Source organism: Mus caroli, unplaced genomic scaffold, assembly GCF_978045245.1.
Source record: "Mus caroli unplaced genomic scaffold, Mus_caroli_1 scaffold_5, whole genome shotgun sequence".
NCBI lineage: Eukaryota > Metazoa > Chordata > Mammalia > Rodentia > Muridae > Mus > Mus caroli.
Window position 1 is genome coordinate 115,331,842 of NW_028227260.1, and position 13,039 is coordinate 115,344,880.

General features: G+C 35.9%; 1 pseudogene; it reads left to right on the forward strand.

The window, feature by feature from the left end:
• The first annotated feature begins 596 nt into the window (after positions 1 to 596).
• Positions 597 to 12,203, forward strand: LOC147004770 (X-linked lymphocyte-regulated protein PM1-like; annotated as a pseudogene).
• Positions 12,204 to 13,039: the final 836 nt, after the last annotated feature.

Below are 13,039 nucleotides of genomic sequence, written 5' to 3' on the forward strand. Positions count from 1 at the left end.
TTGGTTTAGGGAAGTAAGCTCTAACTATCTCAGGAGTGTCTGAAACCTCGTGTGCAGCTTGAACTGGCCTTGAAACTGAAGTCCTCAGCCTTACAAATGTACTGGGGCCTGAGGATACATGCCTGTTTTATTTTTTTTTTAATTTTTTTTCTTAACTGAAGATTGAACACAGAGCTTCTTGCTGTAGCAGTAAAATATATGTCCAGACAGGCAGAACTTTATAATTTAGATTAAGGAAGCCCAAGATACTTTATTCAACTTAATTCTTTTTTTAAAAAATGTGTACATATTAAAGTTAAGGTTTATAATGGCTATCTTTGAAGCCAACTATTCTGTTCCATGTTTAAATACTAAAGTCTTTAGTATTAAATCAGAGGGTAATAGAAATATGGTTTTATCTTTAAACCCTTCATGCAATTATGAAGTGCTGCTTTTGTAAAATTCATTCCTTAATGTTATTTTATATTTCAATTTTATTAGTTTAAGTGATTTTTTTGATTCAAATGGCTTGAGAAAATTTATTTTTTTATTTTAAATCTGAAAACGTAAGTTTCTCAGTGGAATGGCAGCGTTTTGCACGTTCTGTAGAGACACCAATGGAAAACTGTAATTTGTTAAGTGGTGAACAGCAAGATGGGAATGCTTCAGAATTGGACCTTATGGAAGATACCAGATATCTTATGTTGGGCATTGATGTTACACTTCCTTTTTTCTAGTTATTCTTCTTAGGACTGTAATGAAGATCAAAAATCTCATATTGCATCTCTTGTCTTTAATCACAACATGTAAATAAATAGCTTAAACTATATTTCTAGATGACAATTAGACATTACTTGATTTTGTTTAACTTCTAGACAAATCATAGATCTGCTTTAAAACCTAATGTTGGCACTATGCCTGAATGATCACAAAGCATTTCATTAAAATTTGCAAAATAACATAATTGTTTTAGTATCTTGTTTTATTACCAACCCAGTACAGAATCCAGTAACTCATGATGATGGGAATGCAAATCCTGAAGGAATAGTTGGAGATAAACGGTAATATGTTCAAACTTATTATTTCCTTCTTAGTGTAAGTACTTCCAGAAAAGTTTTATTGATTGTATAGCAAGTAATCTATATTAATAATTAGAATATGATATATATTATAAACAATATTTCCGTAAGATTAATCCTTAATTTGAATGGTTTTCTTGGAGGGTGTATTGCTGTGAGTCAAACTCTCATCGTCCTGCTGTAGGACAAAAGCTGAGCCATCAAAAGGTATCCTTACTTTTTAAAGCTTTAATTACTTCATAGATCTCCAGTACAAAATATTCTGGGAAAATTTGAAGGTACGTTTTTTGGATATATAATGTGTTTAAAACTATATAGTATTAACATAATTTACATATTAGGAAATATTAGTTAATATACTATATGACATCTTAATGAATTATTCCTATTTATATGTAGTATTTTGTGAATATTTTTATTTTAATTTATTTATTATTCTCTATTATCTTCCTTTACATTTCTAATAATAGCCCTTTCCTGGTTTCACCCCAGAAACTCCCTATTCCATAACCCATCCCTGTGCTTCTATGAGGGTGTTCACCCCCCACCCACTCCCACCTCCCCATCCTGGCATTTGCCTACACTGGGGCATTGAACCTTCACAGGACCAAAGACTTCTCTTCCCACTGATGTCTGACAAGGTCATACTCTGCTATATATGCAACTGGAGCCATGGGACCCCCTCTTTTGTTGGTGGATTAGTCTCTGAGTGCTCTGGGGGGTCTGGTTCGTTCATATTGTTGTTCTTCCTATAAGGTTGCAAACCCCTTCAGATCCTTCAGTCCTTCCTCTAACTCCTCCACTGGGGACCCATTGATCAGTCTGATGGTTGGCTGTGACAATCAGCCTCTGTTCTTTCCAAGCTCTGACAGAGACTCTCAGGAGAAAGCCATATTAGGCTCCTGTCAGCAAGCACTTGTTGGCATCCACAATAGTGGCTGGGTTTGGTGTCTGTATATGGAATGGATCCACAGGATGGGCAGACTCTAGATGGTCATTCCTTCAGGCTCTGCTCTGTACTTTGTCTCCATATTTCCTCCAAGGAGTATTTTGTTCTGCATTCTAAGAAGGACTGAAACACCCACACTTTCCTCTTCCTTCTTCTTGAGCTTCATGTGGTTTGTGAATTACATTTTGGGTATTCTGAGCTTTTAGGCTAATATCCACTTATCAGTGAGTACATACCATGTTTGTTCTTTTGGGATTGGGTTACCTCACACAGGATGATATATTTTAGATCCATCCTTTTGCCTGTGAATTTCATGAAGTCATTGTATCTGTACCATTACCATACATTTTTATCATTATTTCTCTATAATACAGCTTGAGGTCGGGGATGATTCCCCCTGAAGTTCTTTTATTGTTGAGAATAGTTTTTTTGATATCCTGGATTTCTGTTATTCCAAATGATTTTTCAAATTGCTCTTTCTATCTCTATGAAGAATTGAGTTTGAATTTTGATAGAGATTGCATTGCTTTTGGCAAGATGGCCATTTTTACTAAATTAAGTGTGCCAATCTATGAGCATGGGAGATCTTTCCATCTTTTGAGATTTTCAATTTCTTTCTTCAGACTTGAAGTTCTTGTCATACAGATCTTTCACTTGCTTGGTTTGAGTCAAACCAAGGTATGATAATTTGTGACCTTGTGAAGGGTGTTGTTTCCATAATTTCTTTTTCAGCCTGTTTATCCTTTGAGTAGAGGAAAGCTACTGATTTGTTTGAGTTAATTTAATATCCAGCCACTTTGCTGAATTTGTTTATCAGGTTTAGGAGTTCTCTGATGGAATTTATGGGGTCACTTACATATACAATCATGTCATCTGCAAATAGTGATATTTTGAATTCTGCCTTTCCTATTTTTATCCATTTGACCTCTTTTTGTTGTCTAGTTGCTATGGATAGAACATCTAGTGCTATAGAATACTACTATATTATATACTACTGTGAATAGGTAGGGAGATAGTGGGAAGCCTTATCTAGTCTTGTCTTGTCTGATATTAGTGGGATTGCATCAAGTTTCTCTCCATTTATTTTGATGTTGGATACTGGTTTGCTGTATATTGCTTTTACTATGTTTAGGTATGAGCCATGAATTCTTGATCTTTCCAAGAATTTTATCATGAAGGGTTGTTGAATTTTTGCAAATGATTTCTCAGCATCTAATGAGATAATACTGTGAATTTTTTCCTTGCCATTGTTTACATTGTGGATTTCCATATATTGAACCATCTCTGTATCCATGGGATGAAGACCACTTGATCATGAAGGATGATCATTGTAACATGTTCTTGAATTGGGTTTACCAAAAGTTTATTGAGTATTTTTGCATCAATATTCATAAGTGAAACTGGTCTCAAGTTTCCTTTCTTCATTTGGGTCTTTGTATGTTTTGGGTATAAGTGTAATTGTGGCTTCATAGAACAAATTGAATAGTGTTCCCTCTCTTTTTAATTTTGCGTAATAGTTTGAAGAGTGTTGGTATTAGGTCTTCTCTGAAGGTCTGATAGAATTCTGTACTAAACCCATCAGATCCTGGGTTTTTATTTTGGGTGAGGGGGTTGGGAGACTATTAATGATTGCTTCTATTACTTTAGGGGTTCAGGGAGTGTTTGCAGGGTCTATCTGATCCTGATTTAAATTGGTACCTGATATCTGTCTAGATAATTGTCCATTTCATCCAAATTTTCCAGTTTTGTTGAGTATAGGCTTTTATAGTAGGATCTTTTTTTTTTTTTTTTGATCTCCTAAGTTTCTGTTGTTATGTCTCCCTTTTCATTTCTGGTTTTGTTAATTTGGATACTGACTCTGTGCCCTCTCTTTAGTCTGGATAAGGGTTTATCTATCTTGTTGATTTTCTCAAAGAACCAGCTCCTGGTTTGGTTGATTCTTTGTATAGTTCTTTTTGTTTCCACTTGTTTGATTTCAGTCTGGAGTTTGATTTTATCCTGCCTTTTACTCCTCTTGGGTGAATTTGCTTCCTTTTGTTCTAGAGCTTTTAATGGTGCTGTCAGGATGCTAGTGTATGCTCTCTCCAGTTTCTTTTTTGGAGGCACTCAGAGCTATTAGTTTTTCTCTTAGGAATACTTTCATTGTGTCCCATAAGTTTGGATATGTTGTAGTTTCATTTTCATTAAACTCAAAATAGTCTTTAATTTCTTTCTTTATTTCTTCCATGACCAATTTATCATTGAGTAGACTGTTTTTAAACTTCCACGTGTATATGGGTTTTCTATTTTATTATTATTATTATTATTATTATTATTATTATTATTATTATTATTATGGGGGTTAAGACAGGGTTTTTCTGTTTATCCATGGCTGTCATGGAACTCATTTTGTAGACCAGGCTGGCCTTCAAACCAGAAATATGCCTGCCTCTGCATCCCAAGTGCTGGGATTAAAGGCATATGCCACCATGCCTGGATTATTTATATTATTATTGAAGATCAGCCTTAGTCAGTGATGACTTGATAGGATTCATGGGATTATTTAAATAATTTTATATCTTTTGAAGCCTGTTTTGTGACACATTATATGGTCAGTAATGGAGAAGGCATCATGAGGTGTTGAGAAGAAGGGACATTCTTTTGTTTTATGATAAAATGTTCTATGATATCTATAGACATAGACCTCTGTTAAATCCATTTGTTTCAAAACTTCTGTTAGTTTCACAGTGTCTCTGTTTTGTTTCTGTTTCCAGGATCTGTCCGTTGTTGAGAGTGGGGTGTTGAATTTTCCCACTATTATTATAGGGTACAATATGTGCTTTGAGCTTTAGTAGAGTTTCTTTTATGAATTTGGGTTTCCTTGCATTTGGAGCATAGATGTTCAGAATTGTGAGTTCATCTTTGTTGATTCATCCTTTGACAAGTATTGTGACAGTCCTTATCTTTAAAAAACAAAAACAAAAAAGAACAACAAAAAATTATTTTGGTTATAAGTTGATTTTATTCCATAGTAGAATGGCTATTCCAGCTTGTTTCCTGGGAATATTTGCTTGGAAAAATTTTTCCAGGCCTTTCCTCTGAGGTAATGTCTGTCTTTGTCACTAAGGTGGGTTTCCTGTATTCAGCAAAATCCTGGGTTCTGTTTATGTATCCAGTCTATTACTCTATGTCTTTTTATTGGGGAATTGAATCCATTGCTATTAAGAAATATTAAAGACCAGTGACTGTTGGTTGTTTCCTGTTACTTTTGTTGTTTGAGGTGGAATTATGTTTATATTGCTACCTTCTTTGAGGTTTGTTGAAAGAAGATTTCTTTCTTGATTTTTTATGGTGTAGTGTTTCCCTCCTTGTGTTGTAGTTTTCCATCTACCTTTTGAAGGTTTGGATTCGTGGAAAGATATTGTGTGAATTTGGTTTTATCGTGGAATATTTTGGTTTATCCATCTAAGGTAATTTTGAGTTTTGCTGGGTATAGTAAACTGGGCTGGCAATTGTGTTCTCTCAGGGTCTGTGTAACATCTGTCCAGAATCTTCTGGTTTTATAGTCTCTGGTGAGAAGTCTGGTGTATTTCTAATAGGTGTGCCTTTTCATGTTATTTGACCTTTTTTCCTTACTGCTTTTAATATACTATCTTTATTTAGTGCATTTGTTGTTCTGATTATTATGTGTCAGCGGGAATTTCTTTTCTGGTCCAGTTTATTTGGATTTCTGTAGGCTTCTTGTATGTTCATGTGCATCTCTTTCCTTAGATTGGGAAAGTTTTCATTTATGACTTTGATGAAGATATTTGCTGGCCCTTTGACTTGTAATCTTTTCTCTCCTCTATACCTATTTTTCTTAGGTTTTGTCATCTCATTGTGTCCTGGATTTCCTGGATGTTTTGGGTTAGGAGATTTTTGCATTTTGCATTTTTTGACTGTTCTGTCAGTGTATCTATGGTATCTTCTGTACCTGCGATTCTCTATTCTATCTCTTGTATTCTGTTGGAGATGCTTGCATCTATGTCTCCTAGGTTTTCTTTCTCCAGGTTCATATGTCTTTGTGAGTTTTTATTCTCTATTTCCAGTTTTAGATCCTAGATGGTTTTTGTTCAATTCCTTCACCTGTTCTGATGATGCCCACTAGTTTTGGTTTCTATTATTTATATTCTTGCACTTAACTCTTGCTATCTCATTTTCTTTGGTGCTACCTTCCCTTGCTGTCTCTGACTGGAGCCTGTCCCTCCTGTAATCCTGGTTGTGTCAGAACTCATTGGAGTCCAGCTATCTGGGATCCTGGGATCCTGCGATCCTGATATTCTGGGTGTGTCTGAACTCCTGGAAGTCATGCTGCCTCTTGGATCCTGAAATCCTGGCATGAACAATCTAGTGAGATCCTGCTGTGTCAGAGCTCCTGGGAGTTAAGCTTTTTCTTGGTGTTGCAAGATTTGGTGGGGTGCCAGAGCCCTATGTTTTCTCTAGACACAGTTGCATGCTGCAAGGAACCTGTGCCTCTGGCTGTGAGGATGATTTTGTTTCCCTGGTTCTTGTGGGGGTCCCACATACACAGGGTGTTGGAAAAGATGTCATGCCCTCAGCTGTGATCTTCTGTCAGAACTCCAGTGTTCCTGGGTGTCTCTGATATCCTGGGAGTCGAGCTTCCTCTGTAATCCTGTGATCTTGGGCATTTCAGAATACCTGGGAGTCATGCTTCCTCTGGGTGTTTTAAGAGTGGGTGCAGAGCCAGTACCCCAGGTCTGATCCAGGTGCAGTTTCAGACCAGAAGGAATCCATGCCACTGGCAAGGCAGGAGTTCCTATGTCCCTGGATCCTTAGGGACTCAAGTTACTCCTGATGTTGATGCCATTGCTGTGATCCTGGGTGTGTTAGAGCACCTGGGAGTTGAGCTTCCTCTGGGTATTGTGGGACTAGTTGCAGAGTCAGCACCCAAGGTCTTCTCATGACAAGGACTCTTGCAAATATTTTTGATTTAGCATCATGGACTTACTTTTTCCTGTGGTACAGAAGTGAAAATGATGCTTTTTGCAGAGGTGTGACATTAATTAAACTTAATTTTTATTTTTTTGTATGTTTGTGTGTGTGGTGCATATATACAAATGTGGAGGGCAGAGGAGGATGTTGGGTTTTGCTCTATTACTTTCCACCTTATTCCCTTAAGTCAGGCTCTGTCACTGAACATCCAGTTAGACAAGCAGCCAGCAAGTCCTAGCAATTCTCACTTTGCCTACCACAGTGCTGCCATTGTAGAAGCAACCATCCATGGTTGGTTTTCTAGATGGGTACTAGATTCAAATTTGCGAACCTCCTCCTTTCACAGTAAACCCTCTTAACTATTGAGGTATCTTCATAACTGCTTTGAAGGGATTTTAGAGGAAAAAAAAGATGTAAACTTTTTTATACTTCCATGTATTCAAACCTAAGTGATATGTATACAAAATTCTGTACATTCAACAGTTTTTCATTGACCTAGTATTAATTTTATATTAAGTCATTTTCTTTTCTAGGACTCCTCTGTGCTTCTTTCTTTATTTGACACAGTGCAAAACTGAATTCTTTAATGTAACCCTTATTACATTTTTTAAAATTTTATTTTATGGGTATGTTTGTTTTGCTTGCACACAGCTTGTATGTCTGGTACCTGAGGAGGCCAGATGAAGGCATTGATTCCCCTGGAACTGGAGTTATAGGTTGTGAGCCATCTTGGAGGTGCTGGGAATCCAATCTCAGATCTCTGGCAGGGAACCAGTGCTCTTAACTGCTGAATCATCTCTCCAATACCCTCACTGTTTTTTGTTTTGTTTTGTTTTGTTTTTTCATAAAATGAATTATGTAACTGAAAGTAAAAGACAGCTTTACTAACCAGTGAGAGAATGATACTCAGATCCAAAAGAATCTGTTTTAAATTATATGTAATTGAATGTTACATTAGCTTTCTTAGAAGACAATAATTTTTCTTTGAGATATGGTCTCACTATGTAGTTCAGGCTGGCCTGAATTTTGCTATGTAATCTATGTTGTCCTATACACTGGAAATCTCCTGCTTAAGCTTCCTAGACTAGGATCATAGGCCCAAAACATCTTACATGGCTTAGGAAACAATGCTCTTAATACTTATTTTTCAGACATATTTGTATATTAGTGTTTTGCTTATAGGTATATATGTGCACCACATATGTGCCTGTTGCCCATAGATATCAGATGATTATTTGAGATACCTTGGACCTGGAGCCACATAAAGAGAAAACACATGGAAACTTATATCAAAGATTCTTTCAAAGAAAGCAACCAGAAATTAGAATGACTTTGGCAAATGAATAAATGGGAGAGGTAGAGGTTTTAGTTTGGTAGGGTCACATTTGTATCATTGAAAAAATTATATATGGCTGAGTTTAAAAAAAAAAAAAGCCATGTCTGAGATTTTAGTAAAAAATGTGTGTCTTTGATTTTGTCTAAGCATTTAACCCTATAACTTCATGCCTTCAAGGAAACTAAATCTAATTCTCAGAAATCTGTGAAAATTTTTATTTTCTACTTTAAGTACCTGTTAATTAGATTTTAAAATTTGATTTAATTTCATTGTGGAAACACAGAAGTCTTGCACAAAATCTTAGAAATGTAATTTATGGTTTATTATAACAATATGGAAAAGGATCAATTACATATGCAGACAATTTATATATTTTAATTGACTTATGTTTTGCACTAAGTCTTAACTGAATAAATATAGGAAAATAAATTAGACCTTATATTTGGTAGAAATTAATGAAAAAATACTTTGAAATACAATTAATTTCCTAAATTAAGATGTATATGTATTAAAACCTCTTTAATTTTGAAAAGCTAAAACATAAAAGAAGACTTCTCTGATAATCTGTAAGGGAAAAATCTGTAATGATTTCCCATTAGATAATTTTGTACTGCTGTTTTTCTTTTTATAGTATGAAATGGGCTATTTAATTTGTTTTGAGTGATCTTTTTTCATATTGGTATGAAATGTGACTGCTTTCATTACTTTGCTTTACAGCGAGGTGATCAACAACAAATTGTGTGAGCAGGATATAACTACATTTCAGAAGTTTGATATGGATATACAGAAATTCAATGAAGAACAAGAAAAATCAATGGTTAGTATCATAACTAACTTTATAATTAACCTAGTATAACTAAGTATCAGGTAGGAATGGAGAAACTAGCCTTGTGTTGGGCACATGAACCTAAATTAAGTTTCATTATCTATCTATCCTTGGTTCTGTTCTAGTCCTACTGAATTGTAAACCAGAGAAGTATGATCACATACTACTATATCAATGAAAACCACTAGGTATTTTATGGTAGTCAAGATCATAAATTTTCAAGAGGCAGACATTTGCTGAAAGATGAAAAGTGGATTACCACTTTTTACAAAAGTGAGCACAGTATGTCAGCCTCAGGTACAGTTGATAGTAGAGTGAAAGCTTAGTTACTGGGGTCATCTGGACTCTGTTGTTAATATTAGAAAGCCAATTCAAACTGGTAAATCAGTTCTTACCATCATAACTTAGTACAGATTTAGTAACAACAGTGGATGGAAACAACCTGTTTCCATCAGGCTGTCTCAACGACCCTAGCAGAATATTCCTGTGGAAGAATATCACCAAACTATCTTAGATCATCTCTCCATTACTGTACCAATGACTGTAGTCATCACATGGTTTCCAAGTAAGACCTGAGATGATGACCATATTAACTACATTTTTATTTGATTGTTTAATAGTTTCAGAAGTATTAAATTTGAAAGGTACAGGAGATCCATTCCTGCCTGGGAAGGCATTGAGGAAGCTGCCATTATATGTCAGTTCAAGAAAGAGATAGGGACTGAAGATAAAAAAAAAAAAATACTCCAATTGAAGGCAATTTTTATACCTTGAACACTGGATGAAATTTCAAGGGGGAGTGATCATCAGTGTAAATGAGGAATCTAAAGACAGACCCCCAGAGAACTTAAATATTTGTAATTCTGCATGGGGCAAGGGGGGGGGGGTTGAGAGGGAACCAGCAATGGAAGAGAACAATTGGTAGAAAGAATACTACCATAAGTGAAGGAAAACTTTTAAGGAAGAAAAGTTCACTAACTGTGTCATATGTTGCTAATGGGCCAAATAAGATAGATTTGCAGGGCTGGAAAATGGTTTATTTGGTAATCTTTCTCAGTGTAGGCATGGAGACCCGAGCTTATATTCCCTGAGTAGGCATGCATGCACAGACCACCACCACTACCACCACCTACACAACCACCAACAACAAACTAGCAAAACTAAAAACAAACCACCACAACAATAAAAGTTAGTGTGGTGGTGAGCATTTTAGAACCACCAAACTCAGATTTAGTTCAGAGATAAGAAGATTCCCAGAGCTTCCTAGCCACCAGGTGTAGCCTAATGGATGAGCTCTAGGTTCAGTCAGATCCTGTCTCCCAAACAGTAGGGTGCAACCAAAGAAGACACCCAATATTAATCCTTTGTCTCCATATGTATGCATGTGTATGATTTTTAAATGGAAAATACGCAAAGTGGAGGTCATTGTACATAATCAGGATGATTTGAGTGGACATGTGAGGTTAAACTGATCACAATAAATAAAGGACAAAATAGGAATGTAGTGTCCCAAGGAGAAAAGGTGTAAAGAGCTTGTCTTAATTTTTTATAAAATGCAAATTACCATGGTTGTGTGCCAACATAAAGAATACAAAGAGAAATGTATATTACTACTTCCATGTGTTACTTGAGATTGAAAACCTAGAGAAAACCAATCTACCACTAAACTTTATCCCCAGACATCTCTTTACACTTTATTTTGAGGTAGGATGTCTTTAAGTGATCAAGACTATTCATGATCTTGTGATCATTGTAACTCAAACTTTATAAAAGTTAGTTTTATAGGCATTACATTGACAGCCAGCTAAGTCATAAATTTAAAATAACAGTTACAATTGCTGAAACTCTTGACAATAGTTGAGACAAGTGAAGATGTTGGACTTAGAAAAGAATAGTGTAAGGCATCCTTAAGAAAGGAAGAGAAAGTAGAAGTAGTGGCACATACTCCTTAGGTTGGGGGTACATACATAGATGAGGTAGTGAACCAACTCTTGGGATTGCTTCTGCTATTTAGTAAAAGGAGGCCATTGTATGATAAAAGCATTAACACTAGCTAGAGTTAAGCTTCCAGGGCTAGGATTTTACCAAGTTCATGTTTTCATGGTGCATGCCTATAAACCTAAGTACTTGAGAGGCTAAGGCCAGTCGCTGCAGCATGGCAAACACTTTCTCATAAAAAAAAAAAAAAGTTTTATTAACCCACAATTGGTAGTATAGTTGTATTTCATGTTACTTAAAAATATAAGTATATTTAGTCATAGTTGTTAAAATGTTAAATCACGTAGAAAACTATTCCTTTTAAGTTTCATATTGAATTATTTTTGCTCACGTAAACATTTTAGTGTTGGAGATATATTTAGTGGTTGAATCTTAGCCTAGCATTCATGCTGCATGGCAGTAACAACAAAATGAACAGAATTGTTATAGTAATGTTTTCCTTTTACATTTGTAGAGCAATTATCAAAAAGAACAACAAGCATTAAAACTGTCCAAATGTAGTCAGAGCCAGACCCTGGAAGCAATTAAAGACATGCATGAGAAGTCCATGGAGGTGTGCATGGAGGTATGCGCATAGTCCATAAAATGTTCTTAGGAAACTAAATATGTTTTAGGAATCAAAAAGTTTAACTACTTGCTATTTTGAATTATTTCTGACTGAAGTGACTGATATTATCTGTAAAATCCTAATGACTTTGTAGGAATTATTGAAGACATGAAATGATAAACTGGGAATTTGACCTCAGATGTACCTCATAGTTTATTAACAGTATAATTATCTGGCTTAACTATATATAGCACGTCTATACATCATTTGCACAGAATCTTTCCTATTTGTATGCTTGGGAGTTTGTTTAGTAAGAAGTGCTTTTCTGTTTTAGGGTTTGATGAACTTGGAGAACAACAACGACGATATGCTTTTTGATGTAGATGGTGAACTGAGAAAATAAATGTCTGTGTTTAAAAGAGACATTATGAAGCATACTCTGAAGTACTCATCTACTTTCCCATCTTCAGACTAATGAAGCATACATATTTTTTACTTGCTGGTACATTTGTAACCAAATAAAAAAATTTTCTAACTTTTTTTTCCCCTATGAAACTGAGTTTGAAAGACTCTTTAATCCTTGTTATTCTGATGATTCTAAGAAGGAAGTTAAACCCCACTGATGTGATTATAAAGTCAACTAGGAGGTATACCTCTAGAGTCAAAATAGAACTCCTTTATTTTTAAACATCTTTAATCATTTTCTTGTTTAAGTGTAAGAGCCTCTTTATATTAACTTCCAAACAAAATCTAAATGAATAAGTGAGTGGCAAATATTCCTTTGTACCGAACTTTCACACAATAATGTAGTGAATTGTTTAAAATTTATTCTTTAATCTTTTTTTAAAGTCCAGACTTTATCCCCCTCCTTGTCTGCCCTCTGACTGTTCCACATGCCATAACTCCTTCTGCCATGCCCCCCATGCCCCGGCTCCCCATCTCCAAAAGGATGTCCCCACCATCCTACCACCACCCCACCAGACCTCCCTACTCCCTGTGGCCTCAAGTCTCTTGAGGGTTAGATGCACCTTCTCTAACTGTGTCCAACCCGGGAATCCTCTGCTGTATATGTGTTGGGGGCTTCAAATCAGCTGCTGTATGCAGCCTGGTTGGTGGCTCAGTGTCTGAGAGATCCTGGGAGGTCCAGGTTATTTGAGACTGTTGGTCCTAATACAGGGTTGCCCTCTTCCTCAGCTGCTTCTAGCTTTTCCCTAATTCAACCACAGGGGTTCCCAGCTTCTGTCCATTGGTTGCATGTAAATTTCTGCATCTGACTCTTTCACCTGCTGGTTGGGTCTTTCAGAGCGCAGTCATGATAGGCCCATTTTTGTGAGCACACCATAGCATCAGTAAT